The sequence below is a fragment of the Neolamprologus brichardi genome, chromosome 12 (assembly GCF_056152115.1).
Source record: "Neolamprologus brichardi isolate AB-2024 chromosome 12, ASM5615211v1, whole genome shotgun sequence".
Classification (NCBI taxonomy): Eukaryota; Metazoa; Chordata; class Actinopteri; order Cichliformes; family Cichlidae; genus Neolamprologus; species Neolamprologus brichardi.
Window position 1 is genome coordinate 32,872,779 of NC_142115.1, and position 19,778 is coordinate 32,892,556.

General features: G+C 39.4%; 1 protein-coding gene across 2 annotated transcripts in view; it reads left to right on the forward strand.

Moving 5' to 3' along the window:
* Positions 1–6,842: 6,842 nt before the first annotated feature.
* Positions 6,843–19,778, forward strand: part of ddr2l (discoidin domain receptor family, member 2, like) — a 40,829-nt gene continuing 27,893 nt past the window's right edge. For both annotated transcript variants that reach the window (XM_087849413.1, XM_087849410.1), the window contains exon 1: positions 6,843–7,148. The gene's annotated coding sequence lies outside the window, so the exon portion shown is untranslated. The remainder of the gene's footprint in view (positions 7,149–19,778) is intronic.

Genomic DNA, 19,778 nt, shown 5'->3' on the forward strand with positions numbered 1-19,778 from the left:
TTTTAGCACTGCAGGGTCACATAATGACACACATTTTCTAATTGTGTTCTTTACCATTTTATCTCTCTTCACACGTGTGGATCTTATTATAGTGTAAGAATAACAAAGTTATTTGGCCTTTCGTGTCTGATGAATGTTTTGGATGTTTTTTATTTACCCTTTTTTGACATTTTGACAGTCCTCTGTTACATTTGTCTCTGATCTACTCAACAGCCTAGAAAATGTTTAAACCAAGCAGTCTGCCATGGCCTGTGTCTAGGGACCGAGGGCTCATGTATTTCTGTAGTTATGTTTATGTTCCATGTGCAGTGCTTTGGTTGCTCTCTCTCCTTTTTCCTCTTGTCTCCCTGTGTGTGTTCATTTACGTTTGTACTCCTGGATGTTTTGGGTTGCAGAGGGATTGCAACCTCTGTGTTCCTGCGCTGGAAGCTGCCACACCTGCCGCTCATCAGCCATCGTCAGCTGCAGCTGATGGCCTCGTTTAGAGCGCCCTATTTAAGAGTGTGGACTCATCACCCACTCAAAATTATGATTATGCAAAAGTTTTGAACTTTTGTTTGAACTTATTGTTTGTTTGTTTTTTTGGTTTCTAATCCATCACATTGTTTTATGGATCGTCTTATGCTTTTGATGTTAACTGATGTTATTAAGCCACATGCTTCATGTGTGACAGCAGCCAACTGGAACGTGTCCAGATAGCTTTTGTCTGATCTCCTACTCTTCCTCCACTCTGCTTCTGTTTTTCTGAATGAATCACAATAAGTTTGTTTTCACGAGGATAAGAGTGTGTCGTAATTCAGTCAATGAAACCACAGGAAGCGCTCATGCATCCGTTAGTGACGACTACTGCTCGGAGTCTCCTGGCTGATAACCCAAAAATAAGCACTCTGTCCTCCTCCTTGTTTTTATCAGGAGATATGGGGATGACTAAACAGTTGTTGTTTTTTTAAATAGACACTTTAGATTGTGGGTGGCTGCATCTTGGAAAATCCAAAGGTGAATGTAATCATGTTTTTTGTGTCTCACTTTTGAAGTTGGGATTTTGTTTTATTGAAAGATACTCAACAATGTTTAAAAAAAAATCATTAATCTTCAGTTATTTGGAGTAAGCTGAATTTAATTGAAAGTAAGCAGTAGAGTAAATTAATCAGGTCGCCATGAATGAATCAGTGTTTAATTTCCACTTGCATCTCCATTAAGGCAAATAAAACACTGGTTTCATGCGTTTCCTCTTCTAACACTGACATAGCTTCAACATATAGGCAGTATCCTGTTGTCTTTGGCTGATCTGATTGCTGAGGTTTCTGTTAATATTATGGAGTCTTACCTCACAATATAAAGCGCCTTGAGGGATAACATAAAAAACTGACTTATAACTCGCTGAAATTGAAGGCTTCTTTTGAATCAGCTGTTGGGTAATCTGTGACAATTGGGTTTTTCCTGCGTGCTTAGTTAGACTGGCATATTGGGAACTTAAAGACTGGGTTAATGTATTGGCGTCTTAAGATGTGCAAACTTCACTACTGGGATTGCTGCTGCCATCAGGATGTTTCTGGGAAAGTTTGTGGTTGATGCATGTCAAAGTTCAATTCAAATGTATTTATATAGCACAGCAGTCACTTTAAGGCGCTTTATATTTTAAGGTAGCAACCTTACAATAGTAAAAAGTACACATAAGTACCGTCAATACTTCTCTCATTTAGTGTTTTAATGATATAGATGACCAATTTAAATAGCTGTGTTTGCGCTGATGTGACTGAATTAAAAGAGCAGGGTCCACTTGAGTCCAAATAATTTTAATTTTATCATTAGCGTGAACATATCCATATACACAAATTGGTTCCAGGACTTGTAGACAGATAACATTTAGCATAGATTTGTATTTCAAGCTGCTATGATTCCCAAGTGGGCTTTTTTTTATGTAGAAAAAGTACAACGAGTGAAAACAAAACAAATCGGTGCACTTAAGAAGAAAAAGTCAAACCCAGGCGCAAAAAATAAATGTCCGAAGAAGATATGACCAATATTCTGCTAGACCAGCATTGCCACACATCTGCTAAAGGAAGGCAACAAACTGAAAGGACAGCGTGTGCATAAAAGTAACATGCAAGCAGAATTAGACAAAACATCTCGTATTCCTCCTCGGATGGTGTCTATTTATTCAAACACTTTTAGGTTCATACACCATTTTACTGAAAAACTGGATTTTTTTTACTGTACCTTTAGCGAGAACATTTGTTCCTCTCCAGCATGAATTCTGCCTTTGTGCGAGGACCAGAAACAAGGACAAGAACTGTGTCAGTCGACAGCGAGCTGGACTGTGACCATCTGTTAGATAACCTGACGAGCATAACACCAGCATGTGTACATACTTAACAAGTTTCTAATGTTGTTGTTAAACAGAGCTCAACTAACTTTGTTTCCTTTCCTTTCTTGTAATGTTTTTTTTATTCATTGTAGTTCATGTATGAGCAAAAGAAAGTTTAAAAAGTGCAAAACTAATTTTGTTCTGTGAAAAATTACCTTCTAATTAAAACTTTTTGTATTAATTAATTTAATTGATAATTGTTTTATTTCTGATTCTGACCTTTAATGAAGTGATGTGAAAATGCCTATATAAACTTAATTTTCCCAAGCTGTCGCAATTATAAACGGACTCATACATTAAAAATAGCTGTTAAGGAATTTTTTTTGGGCTAACAAGATGGTGATAAGAATAAGATACACAACAAGCCAAAATGCAGTAAATATGAATTTGCCTTAGAAAGTACAGGAAACATGCCCATCAGTCTTATCTGTGGAAACTGTGAGCGTTTCCTGTCTGCAGCTGTGAGACCGAGCTGAGGCCATTAGCATGACTTGCACTGGATGGACTCTTAAATTTGAGGGGGAGGAGTAAACTCATGATGAAACAAACAAGTAATGACGATAATGTTTTACTGCATGGAGGACCGAGTTGCTCCTACAGCCAGATTTGGGAAAGTTTACATGCGTGAGTCAGAGCAAGTAAATGTTTAGACAGTAAGATGAAAGCGGCTCTGCTAAGTTGTGGTTATTAACAGCTGTTTGGCATTTCCTGCTCGCTGTGGATGAGTTAGAGGAGTTTCTGTCATCACCTGGACTCCGGTTTCAGTCCGTCTCTTGCCTATGGGTCCAAGAAAATATGAGGAAGCTGTTATTTCGTAACTGTAGAGCAGGGGTAGAGCAGACCAGCTACTGATTGGAAGGTTGGTGGTTCGATCCTTGACTTCCCCAGTCTGCATGTAAGCTACTAACCCCAAGTGGCTCTCCGATGCGTTCATCTGTGTGTGAATGTTGGTTAGATTGCACTTGAGTTTACAAGTGCATGTATGAGTGGGTGTAAATGGTGAATGAGGCATGTTGTATACAGCGCTTTGAGTACTCCAGGAGAGTAGAAAAGCTCTATACAAGAATCAGTCCATTTACCACTCTTACAAGTAGATATATGGTAGTGCAAGACAAAACACAATATCAAAATTGCAATATTAAATACACATATAACATTGCAACAGCAACAAATGTTGGAATTGTAGTTAAACATAAATTCCCATAAAAGAAGCTGCAGAAGCATTGAAATACAGGAAGCTGTTTCCTCACACGTCAAATCATGAGGGCATGTCCAAAACAAAATAACAACTTTCTATCAAAAACACGACTGAATGTTTTCCTAATCAAATGTACATTTTTGGACTAGGCCCTGAGAGACCCATTCATCATATATCGGCTTGCATTGAGACAAGAAGTCATAGAAAGACCCTCCATAAATCACACCCTGCTTTATCCTCCTTCACATCATCAGGAAATCATACACTTCTATCTTGTACAGCCAGAAGAGTCATCGATCAGTTTTTGCACCCGAGTCACAAAATCAGTGATTTTTAGTGATATGTTGGATTGAATTTTTTTTTTTACTCATAAATAAGAACAAGCAGATTTATGTTGGAAATGAAACAATTCACATAGACTAGGAAGCTCATGAATGTGAGACTAAGAGGTCCCTCCTTACTCTGCGTGTCATCAGGATGAGCTTCACTATGAGGAAACTGTGAATAATGTGGGGTTTTTTTGTCACTCATAACAGTGAATACTTCCTCTGAATAAGAATTTACATCATTACATGGTTTGTTTTGGGATTTAAGCATTTAAATATGTATTACCTTGTTAATATGAACTGGGTGGAAATATAATCAATTTAATGGTAAAGACCAAAAGAGGGGAGAATTTAGTTTCTAGTTTATTAAGAATTTGATCAGAAAAAAAAAACGTTCACAGTCATTGTCACACATTGTGACATATTTACAGAGACAAAACCATGTCTACGTAACAAACTTTTGTTACGTAGACATTACATTTAATATTTAATATATTATATTATAAATGCATGACTGCAAGGTTTAAGTATAAGGTTAAGAGAATTCACCTTAATGCAAGCGAATGTCCCCTGAAGTGACAGAAACAGGATAATGTGTGAGTGTGTGGCGGATTCCCCTCTAATTGCCATCTTTGTTGTAGTGTACACAGCTCTTACGTCACGCCACACTGAGGGAGCTCTTGTCAACACCGGGTGACCCACAGGGAGGAAGTGATGTGTGAAGTAATGCAAAACACGAGTTTAAGGAAAATAATGAAAAACAAGCAGCAGCTCCCCCAGCTGGATGTGCTGCTTAAAACAAAGACAAGCAGAGAATAAAACTTAACCTACAGACGATTTTTGTATCCATAAGTTATAAAGACCTAAAAAAAATGTTGTATTCTTTAATAAATTACTCAACAAAAAAGCTCAGAATAACATTAAACTATTGGCTGACAATTAAATGTTTATATGGAAGTTTTGTTATGCAAAGATGATGAAAAAACGTAATGTCCTAGCTCCCCAATGTGCTGGATTTAGTGTAAATTATGTTTTTTTTATGGAAACATGCATCATATGCCTGCGAGCACATGATACACAGATTTTTACCAATTATATATTTATTTTCGTTAAGAAACATTTCAACAAAAATCTTTCTAACTGTATTTTTAACTCATTTTTTCCATTGTGTGTTTCTCTTTCCTGCTTCATGATATGTGTGCACATTTGACCTTTTCTGTGTGTATTGTTCAAGATTGAATAGAATATTGTCCAATGAGAGGCTTCCACTTGTAACAATGTAACAATTGTAACAATTTTAAAAGTTTAGTACATTTGCTGATGCTGATAAGCAGGCCTCTGCTTCCACCTGCTGGCTAAAAGACACACACACACACACACACACACACACACACACACACACACACAGTGGTTTTAGAATAACTGCATATGTTGTTAAAATACAGTCCTTATGTAGGTAACAACTTACTTTGCACGTTTAACATAAAAACGATTCAACTTTGTTTTTTAAGTGCTACAAAGTTGTGAGGCACAGGTGCGTCACAGAGTCCACTCAGATATAAAAATGCTTCTGTGAACGGAGATGGGGGCAAGAACGGTCAAGATTCTCACAGCTTCACAGCTTGAGGTATGAAGCTGTTGACGAACCGCAAGGTTTTTGGTTTTGGTTCGTCTTCTATATCTTATCCCTGATGGTAGGAAGGAAAACAGGCTATAATAAGGGTGCGAGGGTGTCCTGGATGATGATGGAAGCCCTGCAGATGTAGTGGTGGTTAAAGATTTCTAGCATGGAAGTAAGGGTGGCAACAATGATCTTTGCTGTTCTCACAAGACTGTCTAGATATTTCTTTTCAGACATTGTAATGGTTTCAAACCACACAGCATTTGAGTTGATTATTAAACTGGGAACAGGATCCATGATGATCAAAGCCGATGGTCTTCTGGGCTGTGTCATCATCAGCACAGCACAGAAGGTCCTCGGCGGTGCACTCCTGTCCTTACAGGAGCTCTGCAACAGCAAAGCCCACAGTATCCTGAAGGCAACATCCCACAGCACATCCCCTGTTTCAGCTGTTACCCTCATGAAGGCAGTACAAGACCATAAAAGCCAAAACAGTCAGACTGAAAAAAAGCACACAATCCACGGTTGGTGCAATTATAAATAAAATGATAAAACAACTGAATACAATAAGTAAACAATGGTATGTCCCCTTTCACTAAACCGTTCAACATCGGGCTAATAGCTTATATTAACTTCAAAAATCCAGGTGCATTAGTAAAATGCTCCCGATTAAGAACGACTTCCAAGAATATTAGAGCATATTTGAGACTTTTGAAAGTTTAAAATCGGGGTGTTTATCAGCAAAAGTCTTGCAACTACCAGTCTGAATATTAAATCCAAATGAACAGAAAAGTAAACGTTTTTAAGGTGAAGATTGTTAAATTATTAATTATCCTTTATTTAGTGTAAACTAAAATGTTTTCTTCAAACAGTAAGTCCAGCAATGTTCAAGTAAATGTAACTAGGGGAGGAAAACCATGAAGTACTTATAATCTAATGCATGTCATGTGGTAATTTAAGGCAGTTTTTTAACTGGTTCCTGAACTTCATTTGTTTTCAAGCGTTTAAAAATCAATAAATCAAATGAATGAATCTGTAAGGTTTTTAATGTGCGACTAAACAGTGAACTAAGCGTAATTTAGCGACATTCAGTAGCCATTGTGCCGCTAAATATGGCGCTATTCAACAGCAACTAGCTGAAAGTGCAGCTCTGTGTAAGTAGTATGATAATAACACGTTGCACTTTACATCACGTTGATGTAAAAGCCCTATCTTCCCTCCGTAGTCCCCTTCATAGGGCTCTTGTGCGCATGTCCTCCAGGCTCAGATGTCAGACACTCAGGGGGCTCATTGCCTTCCTCCTCCTCCTCCTCCTCCGCCTCTTCGGAAACGGGATGTGATGTAAATACACAGAAACTTTTTTTCTGTCCCTCTCTCCTTGGCGTATGTCTTCTTCTTTCAACAAACTGCTGCGTTAAAAGTAGAATAAGAGCAAAAGAAGTAAAGTAAAAAGTCGCGTAAGTGAAGCATCGGGGAGGTAAAGGCACCGTTAGTTTTGTCCACCATGATCCTGTGAGCTCCTACGTCTGTCTCCGACAACAAACTCAAGAGGAGCCGGACTGCACTCCGAGAAAAACGAATCGAAGCGGAGAGAGGCTCGCTGCTGGTGTGGACCCGGAGGGAAACTGCGGACAGGTAAACCAGCTGACACTTTCTGTGGGTTTGAAAGGACAGAGCGGAGGATCCACGCTGCGTGAAAACTCGTGATGATGAAAGTGCATGATGGTAACAGGGCAGAAATCAGATTCTTTACATCGAGGCCTAGATGAGATGGGACATCATATCTCTTCTTTGTTGTATTGAGAAAGATGCAGGAAAAATAATCAAGACATGAACATGCAACCAGCTGCAAATAGATATTTACTCATTTACCGTCCGAACAAGAGACATGTCAGAAAACAAAGGTGCGATTAGGTTTGCAGAGAGGAGGAGTTTCAAAATCCTGGGAATACTGTAGAAAAATGTGTAGGAAATAAAATAGTCAGTGAATTACTGTTAATCTTTTAGGACATAAAGGCAAAACTAAACTGTTTAACGTAAAACTTGAAGATGAAAAGTACGATATTGGAAAAAGCCCACAAGGTTAGATGTTTTAGTTCAGTTGGTCATGATGTGTTTCAAGTTTCAAGGTATAGAAATGTTTTTTTTCCCTAAAAGAGAAGGTGATAGAAGTGTAGTTCCTGTTTCACAATCATCCCTCTTCCAGATTATGTTTAACACCATGCGCTGTAGGGGGGCTCGATTGTTGTCTTCTGATGTAGTTAGATACTTACTCATTACATCTTTTTATATTGTTGCATTTTCAAATATTCACAATGATTTGACAACAGGTTGCTTCACACATACTGAAGGAGTTTTAACCTGGATGATGACTGATGACTTCTTTAGTGATAGCTTTTTTTAAACAAACAAACTTCATGGCTCACTTGTAGATTCGTGTTCGGACCTCATCTGGTTCTAGATGTTTATAAATTGTACTAGCACACTCTATAGGGGTGAGGGGACCCCAGGGCTAAAATATGTTACTGGTCTAATGCGAAATACCAACCAGTGGTGCAAACGACTTGTTGATAGCGAAAAAAATAGCAAAAACCTTCTGGCACCAGCCTCCCTGCAGCACCAGTTAACGACTCCTTAGCCTTCAGTGGAGTAAATGGTAAAGTTCTATAGGCTGTTGATGGGGATGCACAATTTGTGTTGACTGAAATAAAGTATTGCAGGATGCAGACAAGTGCAGAACAGCTCGCTGTGCATTAGTTTGTGTTTGTATTTCTGTTGATATTATATATGCACTAGAAAAGTCCTTTAATGGCAGAAGCTGTGAAGCCTTTTAAAGGAACAATGTGTAACAGGTTTAGCACCAAAGTGAAAAGTTAATCAAAGCCAGGCATTTGCACCAAAGTGAGCATAAATCACAGTGCTTAAATACAGGAGGTCTTCTGTCTATTTTACTGTGGTTGTGTTGTTATCGTGTAAAGAGAGAGCTCATTATCATGTTTGTGTGCAAAGACATTGCATGTGTTTGCAGTTTACAGTAAGTTAATGTCACCAGTCAGACAGCACACTGAAGCAGGTACTGTTGCCGTTTAATTTAGAACAGCTTGTTAACTGCTTCAAGTGAGCGCACATAGGATTTGCCAATCAGAGAGCAGGACTTCCGGTTGCATTGTGAGAGTCCTGCGTGCAGAGGTGCGTCTACAGAACTTTGGTGTAAAAGTTCGTAGTCTGCCGTGTTATTATAAGCTTGTACAGTGTATTTGCATGCAGGTCCATGTGTGTGCGTGCTGCTGCTGACCTCTTCACCTGCAGTGGGATCGTGTTTGGTTTATTTTCATGTTCAGCACTGAGTCAGCTCACGTTACAAGGATGAACTTATGGCTCACAGCAGCAGACCTTGAAGTGCAAACCCCAGTATGTTTGTTTTCCATATCGCTATGATCATCATCAAACCTTATTTCATCTGTGGCTCAAAAGTAAACATATGCAAAAGCAGAATGCAAACATAAATGGACAAATATGACCAAAAACATGCAGGTTGTGGACAAAAATGATGATGATACTACATTTACCAAGTATTTTTGCCACTTAATGTTGAAAATGAATAAATCAAGGTCACGGTGTTCTTATTTACTGCGCTGTTATCTTATTCCTTTAACCAGGAAGAGGTCTTAATAATAAGAATCATGTTTTGTGGGTGTGTTACTGGCTCACACAGGCAGCATGTTTTTCAATGGCAGTAGGGCAGGAGAAACTGGCGCTTCCAGAGAAAACCACAGGAAGAACATGCATACTGCCCACTCAAAGGCCCTGCCCTGGTTGGTTTGAACCCAGGACCCTCTTGCTGTCAGTCGACAGTCTTAAACACTGAGTCAGCGGTGCCAGGCTCAGCACAGTGGTCAAAAGTCTTCTTGAACAATATTGACACAGTTGTAATGGAAAAAAACATGGTTTTCACATCAGTTATGGCTGTAACTTTTTTACTTTCAAATTTTTAAGTTGTTAACAGCTCTCTTTTAGTCATCCGACACATATTTTATATGTTCCCTGCCTGTAAATAATTCCAGGCTTTCATAATATCTAAGCTGTGCTATTGCCGGGGATGTTTAAGTATCTAAACTTAAGAAAGAGACATTTGAGGGTTTAGCAGAAGAACATCTGTTGACAGTTTAGTTTGATGTAGATTTAGAAATTCGATAAGCGTGAGCTTTAGATGCATTTCCCCAACAGCCGATGTTTGGAATAATAAGAGAGTACAGAATACAAGAAAGAGGAGAGCGGTGCAAGGCTGAAAATCCCCTCCACACCATGCATGAGCCGAGTCCAGAAGGATCTGGAGGTAGTTTATGAGATTTTCTCGAGCTCATCAAGATGATGTGTCCCAGTATTTTTTTTGTTTTTCAGTTTGATTTGTCCCGTTATTAAATTTGCTTGATCTCTCAGTAGTAAAGGAACCTTTCAAAAATGAGTAGATCTGGAACAAGTCCAAAAGTTAATCTGCCCTAAGCTGGGCCAAACCCCACCTCTGAAGAAGAAGAAAGAAATCCATCCATGACTTTTTGAGTAATCCTTCTAACAAACAGGCAAGTAAAAACCTATATCACCAACCTACTTTGTAGTGGAAAAATAGAGCTGTTCAGCTCACAGACACATTGCACAAGTTTCCAAAATTAGTGTCAAAATATTAACGAAGCAACTTTTTCTTTGCATTTTTTCAGGTACACTGATGCTAAACGCCTAAAACACAGACTATTTATAGATGCCTTCATTTACTGATACTAACTAAACTTTCTTTTGTGTGAAATATTCTGCTGAAAAGCTTGAAAGGGAGAAAAGTCATAAAATCGGACTCCCTTTAAAAGTCCCCAAATCAGTGTAATGATCAGCAAACCAACAAATAACCAGCAAACTGCAAAGAAGGAGACCACAAACGTTTGACACTAACGTTTAATACTCATCTTGAGCACAGCTTGGTTAGTTATGGTACTTAAAGCAAAACTCACTTCATCAGCCTGACTTACAACAAATGTTATAAATTATACAGGATTAAGTTGATCCCACTGTGAGAAAGGGATTTAAATACTGCCAGTTTGTGAGTATCTGTGACTAACAGTAAATAATACAAGTGGTTTATTTGGAAACTACTTATCGCCCGACAATGTGACGCAGTCTCTGCTTCCAGCTTCTCTAATGAGAGAACGTGCTGTTTAGATTACAGAGAACTGATATTTTAGGACACTTAGACACAAACGGAGACACTGTTTTCTGACATTTTGTAGATAAAGCGATTTCTCTAAAAAGTAATTAACAGAAGTACCCCACCCCCAAACAAAGAACAAGGTTATTTCTATCAGCCTGGAGTTGAGTCAGTGACTATCCGACCCCTGCAGGTATTTAAATGGCTTCATGTTTATGACGCGAGATGGTAAAAAGTTGATCTGTTGTTTCTTGAAGAGACTCTGAGAGCAGCCTGGAGCTACATCGAGAGAGTGATTGCACAACAGCAGGAGCTCAGTGTTTGGCTCACACTGTGAGAGCTGACACCTCAGCTCACTCACAAAGAAAAGCAATAAAAAGACGCTTCACTCTGCTCAACTTGATGATTCTTATACCAACTGTGCAGTATATTACTCTTATTAAAGAAGTATAGGTCATGTTTGAGTGTAGCAGCAGCCGAGAATATAACAAGCAGGATCCGATCTTGCGCCACTGCTGCTGTCATCATAAGCTCATGATGCCTAAACCTTCACCTTAAATCACATGATACTGAGGTGATTCGCATTTTTGGGGAGGTGGAAAAAAGTCAACTGAGACAAAGACCTGCAAAAGTTTTGTAGTCTCCACATGTAAGACTTTTTTATCTCTGTTAACTGGGAAAATATTTGGCGAGAGCCAAATTTCTCAAGAAATATTGATGTTGCGGCGTTCTTCACCGATTTAGATTTCTTTTCTAGCAGAAAGGACTCTGCAAATGTTACACCGGCCACGTTCTTTGTGACAGTGAAGTAACAGATAGCAATGTAACCTGGTGCCTCTCCAGTGAGTCTCTCCAACTCCTCCGTCTTGTACTACAGCTGGCGGCAGTCTCGGTTTTGCTCTGCAATCTTGGTGAGCTTGGCATAGAGGCATGTCTGTGCAGTGAGACCGTGGCTAGTTGTTTACCAGCAGCTGAACTTTCAAACGTATTTGTTCTCCCTTTGTATACAAAGAAACTGCTTAAATTAGTTGCCAAGTATACTCGGGTGGCTGTTAATATAGTGAAGTGTGGGAAAACACTGAGGGAGCATTGATGCAGAAGTCTGTACCTTAGCTCTGTGTAAAACTGTGACAAAAGTCAAATCTAATTGTTTCCAGGAAAAACTGTTTCTTGGTTGTCAAAAAAACACCATCTTATGAGTGCAATAGTAAACTAACCTTTATTATTCTTTGCTCTATTGTGAGTCAACAAAGGGCACCAAAAAAGAGGAAAAAAAGTACGAAAATGCAGATATTTCTTATGTACACAGCCTTATTACAAAGTAAGGATCTTAAATTGGTTTGCATTGTTTGAGTGATGAAACCTTGTGTTTTCAGTCAGACGTGAGAAGGTGTTAAGGTGTTAAAAACATTTAAATAGCAAGTCCGGGTATCTATTTTGGTCTATCTGTTGGTAATGACCATTTCCCTCTCTTTTCAACTTTTATTTCCCTTTTTTAAAGAAGATATTGGTGCTGAGCCAAAGCGATTCACATTCATGCTAAAAGATGTAGCATGTTTGCTTTTACAGTTTTGCTACAGAGAAAGAATTGATACTGTCTGAGAGTCCCCAGATGGGAAGTGTGTAGTTGGACTCTGAGTGGCAACAAGCCACTGGCGGAAAGTGCTAAAGAGAAAGCAGAGAGATGCTGCTCAGACTCTTTTATCTGCATATGCACTGATGTCTGTAAACCTTGGCGCGGTAACCTACACCGTCGATGTGTTGATAGAAAGCAGGGGATAGTCACTTTACAGCCAAATAGTCTTTGTTTTAATGCTTTGGCCTCTCTGCACTCTGAGCCTGGCTTTGAGCTGAACATTAACAAGATGACGTCAAACCATCTTCAAGAATCTCGATGAACGCTCTGGCTTTCTCATAAAGGATCATCAGACTTACAATATGCACGGCATTGGAGTCGCATCTCTTCTAAACTCTATCCAGCTCAATCTGGAGCCAATAAAGCCATCTATCTGTGGGAATCTAGGAAAAAATGGAACTTTTTATCAGATTGTATCTCGCTGAATGCTATAATATATAATATGATATATCATCCTTCGCCCAACTAAATCTTTCACAAGTTTAGAAAAAGTTATCCAAAGTAATTTAACTTCAGCTCATTAAGTTACCACATAAATTCTTCGACCTTCCCGTCAGGTATTATTACGACATTCACGTAAAGCCTTTTTATAGAAATCCCACCACAGACGCACTGAAAAACACAAACACTTACAGGAAACTTCCACAATAGTTTTTGGAGAAACGTGTGCAGATAGTAGCTGCGGTTGGAGCCGAAGGAACAGATTACAGATAAGTTTAAAGGAGCCCATGTTTAAGTGTATTGAGTTTCCACCAGCCAGGCTGCAGCCAGCAGCTCATTAAACCCTTAAGAAACCACAAGGAGGATCTGTTAGAGTGGATCTGTGCGAGGCACATGAAGAGCAGAAGAAGAACGGCCAACATGGCAGCTGCTGAGAGAAGATGATACTGACTGAAATCGTCCGTGCCTATCAGAACTTTATTAAAATTACATTTCTGTAAATTACCAAAGGGATGCTCTGGTGGTTTGTGTACTGTCTGCTCTGAGACTGAGTCTTATCTGGTTTTAAAATAACAAAAACAACTTGTCACTGCACTGTCAAATACTCTGTGTAGCTACTCTGCATTATTAGAAGTCTTATAGAAGGACTTTTCAACCGCCGACACTCCCATTCACAGCTTTTGTTCATATTTCTTGCAGTGTGGGATCCATTTCTTGCTCAATCATTTTCAAGTAACTCTCTCATAACAGTCCTTAATGGCTGGTTTAACTGTTGCTGCAAAGTACCCACATAAAAACATTGTTATTTTACAAGCTTCAATTTCCAAATGAACGACTTGCCGCTGAAAAGTTTGCTGGAGAATCATGTGAAGTCTCTAGTTACTGAATGTGTTTTGCTTCAGTTGTGGTTAATGTGGCGGTCATATTCCCACCCATTTACTTCCAGTAAGATCATTGACACCTTTGTTAGTCCTGCGGGGTGAGGAAAGGGTGAACAATCTTCAGTGATGTATCACACCCTCCTTGTGGTGACTATGACACTGATTACGATCAGGACAGACCTTTCCTGACTTCCCCTCTTCAGTCATCTTTTAAACCTTCCTATGTTGCTTTGTTAACTAAATCCAGATAATATGAGGTAAGTGTCCCTTGCATTTTGTCGAGCACGCTGATTTTAATTATTTGTAGCATCTTGTTTTTTGTAGTTGCATCTATCTGATTGTTGCCACAAACTTGATGAGAATTCTTTCTAAACTCGATATGAAACACAACCGGCATTTCTACCCCTGTTGATGTTGCATGTTTTGCAGGGATCGCATCATTTTTAGTCAGTCCGAAGCTACAGTAGTATAGTGACTTTGCCGAACTGAAGACACAGCACATCTTTAAAAAAAGTAACATAAAAGTTTTAAAAAAATGGCGTAACATTGAATCTCCTTTATTTGACCAGCACTAATCAATTAGACCAATTGTTGACGACACACCCTGAGACACCTTTTTGGATTTTGGTTTGGATTCTTGCAGCTGATTTGTGACAAGTGGGTTGGTAATTGGTTGATCTAATCTATTAGTCCAATTGATTACCATGCCATAGGCTCCTGTATTGCTCCTTAGTATCAGACAGGTAAATTAGTAGTTTGTTAGTACACTCCATTTTGGTGTATTACATCTTCTGGTAATCAAATTAAAGAATCAATACCTATACTTATGTATAAAAAAATAACTTGTTTTTGTGCATTTTTTACAATGTACTAAATCAGTGCTGCTGTACTTTTGCTAAAAGTCTATAAGATGAGTTGAACTGCACATTTATGAGTCTGCTGAGTGGATTTGACTTGTTGATTTGCAGAAGGGTTTGGTTTGAATCCAAAGATGCCCTGAATGCACTTTGGGATGTTAGCTGTTGGTTTATAGCTTTTTTGGCTCATTAAGAAATTTCTCTCCTGCCCATGCATGCAAGTCAAGCTAGTAAATATGCAGATAGGTATATTCAACAGTTAAGTCACTCTTTTTCAGTTCTCCTGAGTTTTTATTCAAGTCTTACTAGGGTTTATCCCCATAATAACCACCACCTGCTGAGCCATCACTACTCCAGAAAACAGCATCAACCATTCCTGAAAAATCCCCGTCCTGTGTAGTGAGAGATTACGTAGTTTTTAAAGAATGTCTGAAGTCTTATGTTCCGTGATAATCATCCATAAGGAGTATAGATTCTCAGGAACAACTTGACTCATTGCAGTTTCCCCCTGTTGACTGAACAGTTAAAATGAGTAAGTCAACCTACAGACTTTTTCAAATTGGTTTTTTTTTTTGTACTTGCTCACAGCTGGTTTAAAACATCAGGAAGTGGAGCTTGAAGAAGACAAGGGAACATTGTCTTGCACTCCATGAGAATAGCTACCTTAATACAAGCAATGTGTCAGTTAAACTGAAGTCAGATCTTAGATAGGCTGCGTTTTTCTTTCTTGTGACACCTTACTTTTTTGGCTTTGAATGCCGTGCTGCTACACATGGATCTGTACAAGTTTGCGACTGGTTATGTGCTGACAACACGACCTCTTTCTTTTGAAGGGTTAAGGTTGACTTGAATGGTTTATCTGTATTTATCTGAGTTCCTAACCACTTTCATGTGACTGCTAAACCTGGTTTTTAGTGTTAGGGTCAGTAAAAGCAACCGAGGAAGGGCTGTACTGGGTATGTTGAATTTGCTTGTTAGCACAGGCCCCCGGTGAGTTTTTATCACCAGTAATGGATGAAATAAAGCAAATGAATGCCAGATTTACTTCAGCACTTGAATATGCCAGTTGATCTTTAGCTCATGCAACTCTGTGGTCTGTGTAATCATCTGGTGACAGACTGGATTTACTCTGCATCTCACCAAGTGCATCCTGGGATGTCTGTAGTCCACGTGTGCTGAACGAGACCTCGTTCTGCCATCTGCCCGGACGCTCACATTAAAGTTAATTTACTCTGTGCTGTAGAATTGTGCAAACAGTAAACTGTTAGGTATCAAAAACCAAACAGTGGCCGTTTTTAAAGTGACAGGAGTCGTGAATAATGCTGTTTGATGTCAGAAACAGATTTTAGTTTACAGTTCTTCAGCGTCAACTCGTGTCTGCTCAGTGATAACTTGACTGAGCCTCCTGAGAGAGATGAGTCGGCTGCTCCCTCCACCTCCAACCACTCCTGACAGAATTATGATACCCTGCATACCTGCGTGTGTATATCTGTGTGTGTACTGCTTGCATGTAGGTGCATGCATGTGTATAAACCTGCAGTGCTTTAAGGATGTATGGTCCCGAGTGTGTTTTAAATGGCTCCAGGTGTGTGCTTGCTTGCACGTGTTTTGTCGTGTCTCCAGGGTTTGTATTCAGACTTAAGCAACAGAGTCTTGAGTGACATTTTGATATCAGAGTGGTTACAAATTCTCCATCTGATTTCCAGAAGAGCAGCACTGAATCAATTAGAAATAAGATGTGAATGAAGCAACACTTGCAAAACAAAACATTGAAGAGTTTTATGTAATTTTTTACTCAGAACTGCTTCAAGGCCAGTTCTGAGTAATTGTTTGAAAACTGTGATGGTTTACTCACTGAAAGTTTTAGCAGTTACTCAGCAATGCTAGACGAAACACTTAAAAAGGAAGATGTACTACAAATATTGTCAATAAAATGCGTCTTGCAGAAGGTTTGACAATTTGCCAATCACCAGGCTGCATCTATCGTCAATTTCTTGGTGGATACTACATGTGTTTAAAATACAGTTGGGCTTATTCCCAATACCAGTAAAAGTAACTTTATGTGTTTTCTATTAGTGGTAAAATCGTTTATCTGTTATTGCAGGTTGTGAGGATTTTGTCTTGCAAGGAGATCTCGAGGCCTGCATGCATGGCCCTTATTTTTTATGTCAGATGTCACAAGATGAGTAAAGATAAGAAAAAAGACCCAATTTTGGTCTTTGCTTTCATTTCCTGGCATCAGTTCCACATTTCACCCACCTTTTAGCTCTAATTAAAACTATGTGCCTCTTGAATGCAAACATTTCCAGAGGTGATGTTAGCAAATCAGTTAAGATCAGGTAAAATGTGTCTTTGAAATTTGGAGTTAGCAGGAATTTCCCAGTTTTAGGCTTAGCATGTCCCCCATTCATACTTTTCGGTGTATTTAATTGTGTTTAACTTGGCTTTGGTCTTTGCTGTCAGTTCAAAGCTTTACATGTTAAATCAAGCGCTCCTCACATTCTTCAAATGCCAGCAGCTTTTTCTAAACCAGCTGCTTCTCGGCTCGAGTTCAGACCTCGCAACCATCACCTGCTCCAGGGTTACATTTGCATCTTAAACGTTTTTCTGACTCCCAAGAGTCAAGTTAATAAAAGAACATAAACATGGAGCTCGAAGCGCTGAACAGAGACAGCAGTCTATAGCAGACAACAATAAATGACCACAAAGTTTTGCACAGACTGAAGAGACACTGTTTCTGCTCATAGCTGTGCTTGCGTATGAAATTAACTTAAGAAAGGACTCCACAGATTTTACAGTTGATTTGCACAGCATGGTCAGCACTGTGAAAGCTGTGTATAGCTTCTTTTGTGTGTGTGTGTGTGTGTTTTAGCCCAGTTTGAACCTGAAGTCTAGACATCTTGTGACCCGAGTATCACCAAACTTAACTCACACTGCCTGCTGTGGATAGAAAATAAAAGCGACAGATTTTCTGTGAATGTAGCCTAAAGCGAGGGTTTTATGGATGGCCATGAGTCTATGTTTATCACAACCCACAAACAGATGAAAAAACCCTCTTTTGGCTTTCGATATGTCTACAGCGCTATTTGAAGGAAAACACTGGGAAGAAGGATGGCGCAAAATGTTTTGACGGTGAGCACACATCTGAATTTGGCTGCTCTCGGTTGTGTGGTACGGTTTTGATAAGAGAATCTCTTCACGAGTCTAATTATGGAAGTTTTATTTCTCGTGCAGTTGCTCTGTTGTTTCTGTTGATAAGCAGCTGGGAGTCTTTACCGTCTAACAACTTGATGGTGTGTTCCATTACAATCTGGACCCGACAGGCCTCTATGATTGTGTGAGCGCAGCCTCATTTATTGTGTTGCATAATCAGGCAGACATTGCTACAGTGACAGAAAGGCTTTACTGCAGATTTTGATTCATATTGACTTGATAGCATCGCACAGCTGCTACAGATTTGTCAGTTGCACATACATGATGCAAAGCTCCCATTCCAATACATCCCAAAGGTGCTCTGCTGGAGATCTGGTGACTGTGGAGGCCATTTGATTACCAGCTACTACAAATCACTGGCTTATTTCAAGAAACCAGTTTGACATGATTTAAGCTTTGTGACATGGCACATTATCCTGGCTGAAGCAGCCATCAGAAGAATACTCAGGCTGTGGTGTTCATACCATGCTAAAGTGGTACTAAGGGACCCAAAGGATGCTAAAAAAAATGGAAAGTATCACTCAAACCATTATACTGTTGATGCAGGAGAAGATGAATTCATGCTTTCATGTTGTTTACACCAAATTTTGACCATGTCAGAATGTCGCAGCAAAAATTGAGAAGCATCAGACCAGGCAACATTTTTTCCAAACTTCTGTTTAGACCCTGACTGCTATAATAACATGGTATTGGCATTTTAATGGCCAATTAAAAGCTAAAGGAGAAATGCCCTTCAGACATGTCATGAGTTTTAATGTTCCACAGGCAGTGTTGGGAAGGTTACTTTTAAAATGTATTCCATTACAGAATACAGAATACATGCCCCAAAATGTATTCTGTAACGTATTCCGTTACGTTACTCAATGAGAGTAACGTATTCTGAATACTTTGGATTACTTAATATATTTTCATGCTGTTTACAACTACATGAATGTACTATTGCTGTGATTTATTACTGTTACTGAAGGTCCGCGGCTCCGAACCGTAATAAAGGGACCTCTGGCTAACACGGTGATGACAGCTCGTACTTTTCCTTTTTCTCCCTCCCTCGCTCACAGACACATAACGTGTATGGCAGTCCATTCTCCCTGCAGCACGGACTACACTGCCTATGATGCTACATTCTTTAGAGCTATACCTGTAGCATTCTGCCTATTAGCTTAGCACGACAACAACAAAAAGGCCTCTCTCACCCAGGAAACACGCAGAGAGAGAGCGTCACCCTGTAACCATGGCAACCGTAACGCTGCCGCCTGGAACAACAGAACGTAGCTGTCAAACAAAACCCAAACAGTCCTGACCCGCCACAATATGAAACAGGGAAGTACCGCCGTGTAATCCATTTATTTCAACAAAGTAACTGTATTCTAAATACCACCTTTTTAAACGGTAACTGTAACGGAATACAGTTACTCATATTTTGTATTTTAAATACGTAACGGCGGTACATGTATTCTGTTACTCCCCAACACTGATGACAGGTAACTTTCCTACTGGCAACTTGTGTTTTGAATGACATGTCAGATTTTTGAATCACCGAGTATCGGTATGAGTATTGGTCTTAAAAATCCTATATCAGTATATACATCAGTCTCTACTTCCATTGTTTCTGTTTTTGTGAACCCGTATGTGCCAAGTGGCACACGGTGTGGTCTTCTGCTAATGTAGCCCATCTGCTTTAAGGTTCAATGTGTTGCACATTCAGAGATGCTTTCTTGCATACCTTAGAGATGGTTGTGTGGGAAAATCCCAGTAGATCAGAAGTTTTTGAAATATGCAGCACCAACCAACAACCATGCTGCGTTCAGAGTCTTGCCAAACGTTTTTTTTCTCGGTCTGATACTTGGTTTGAGCTTCAGCAGATCTTAAATGCATTGACTTGATTCCATGTAATTAGCAAATTAGAAATGTGCATAAGCAAGCAGTTGAACATGGGTACATAATATAGTGCTAGTGAGAATACACAGAAAGATGTTTTTGTTCATTAGAATGGTGATTCGATGGAGAGCGATACAGACCAGCTAACATGGCTCTGGGATTCAT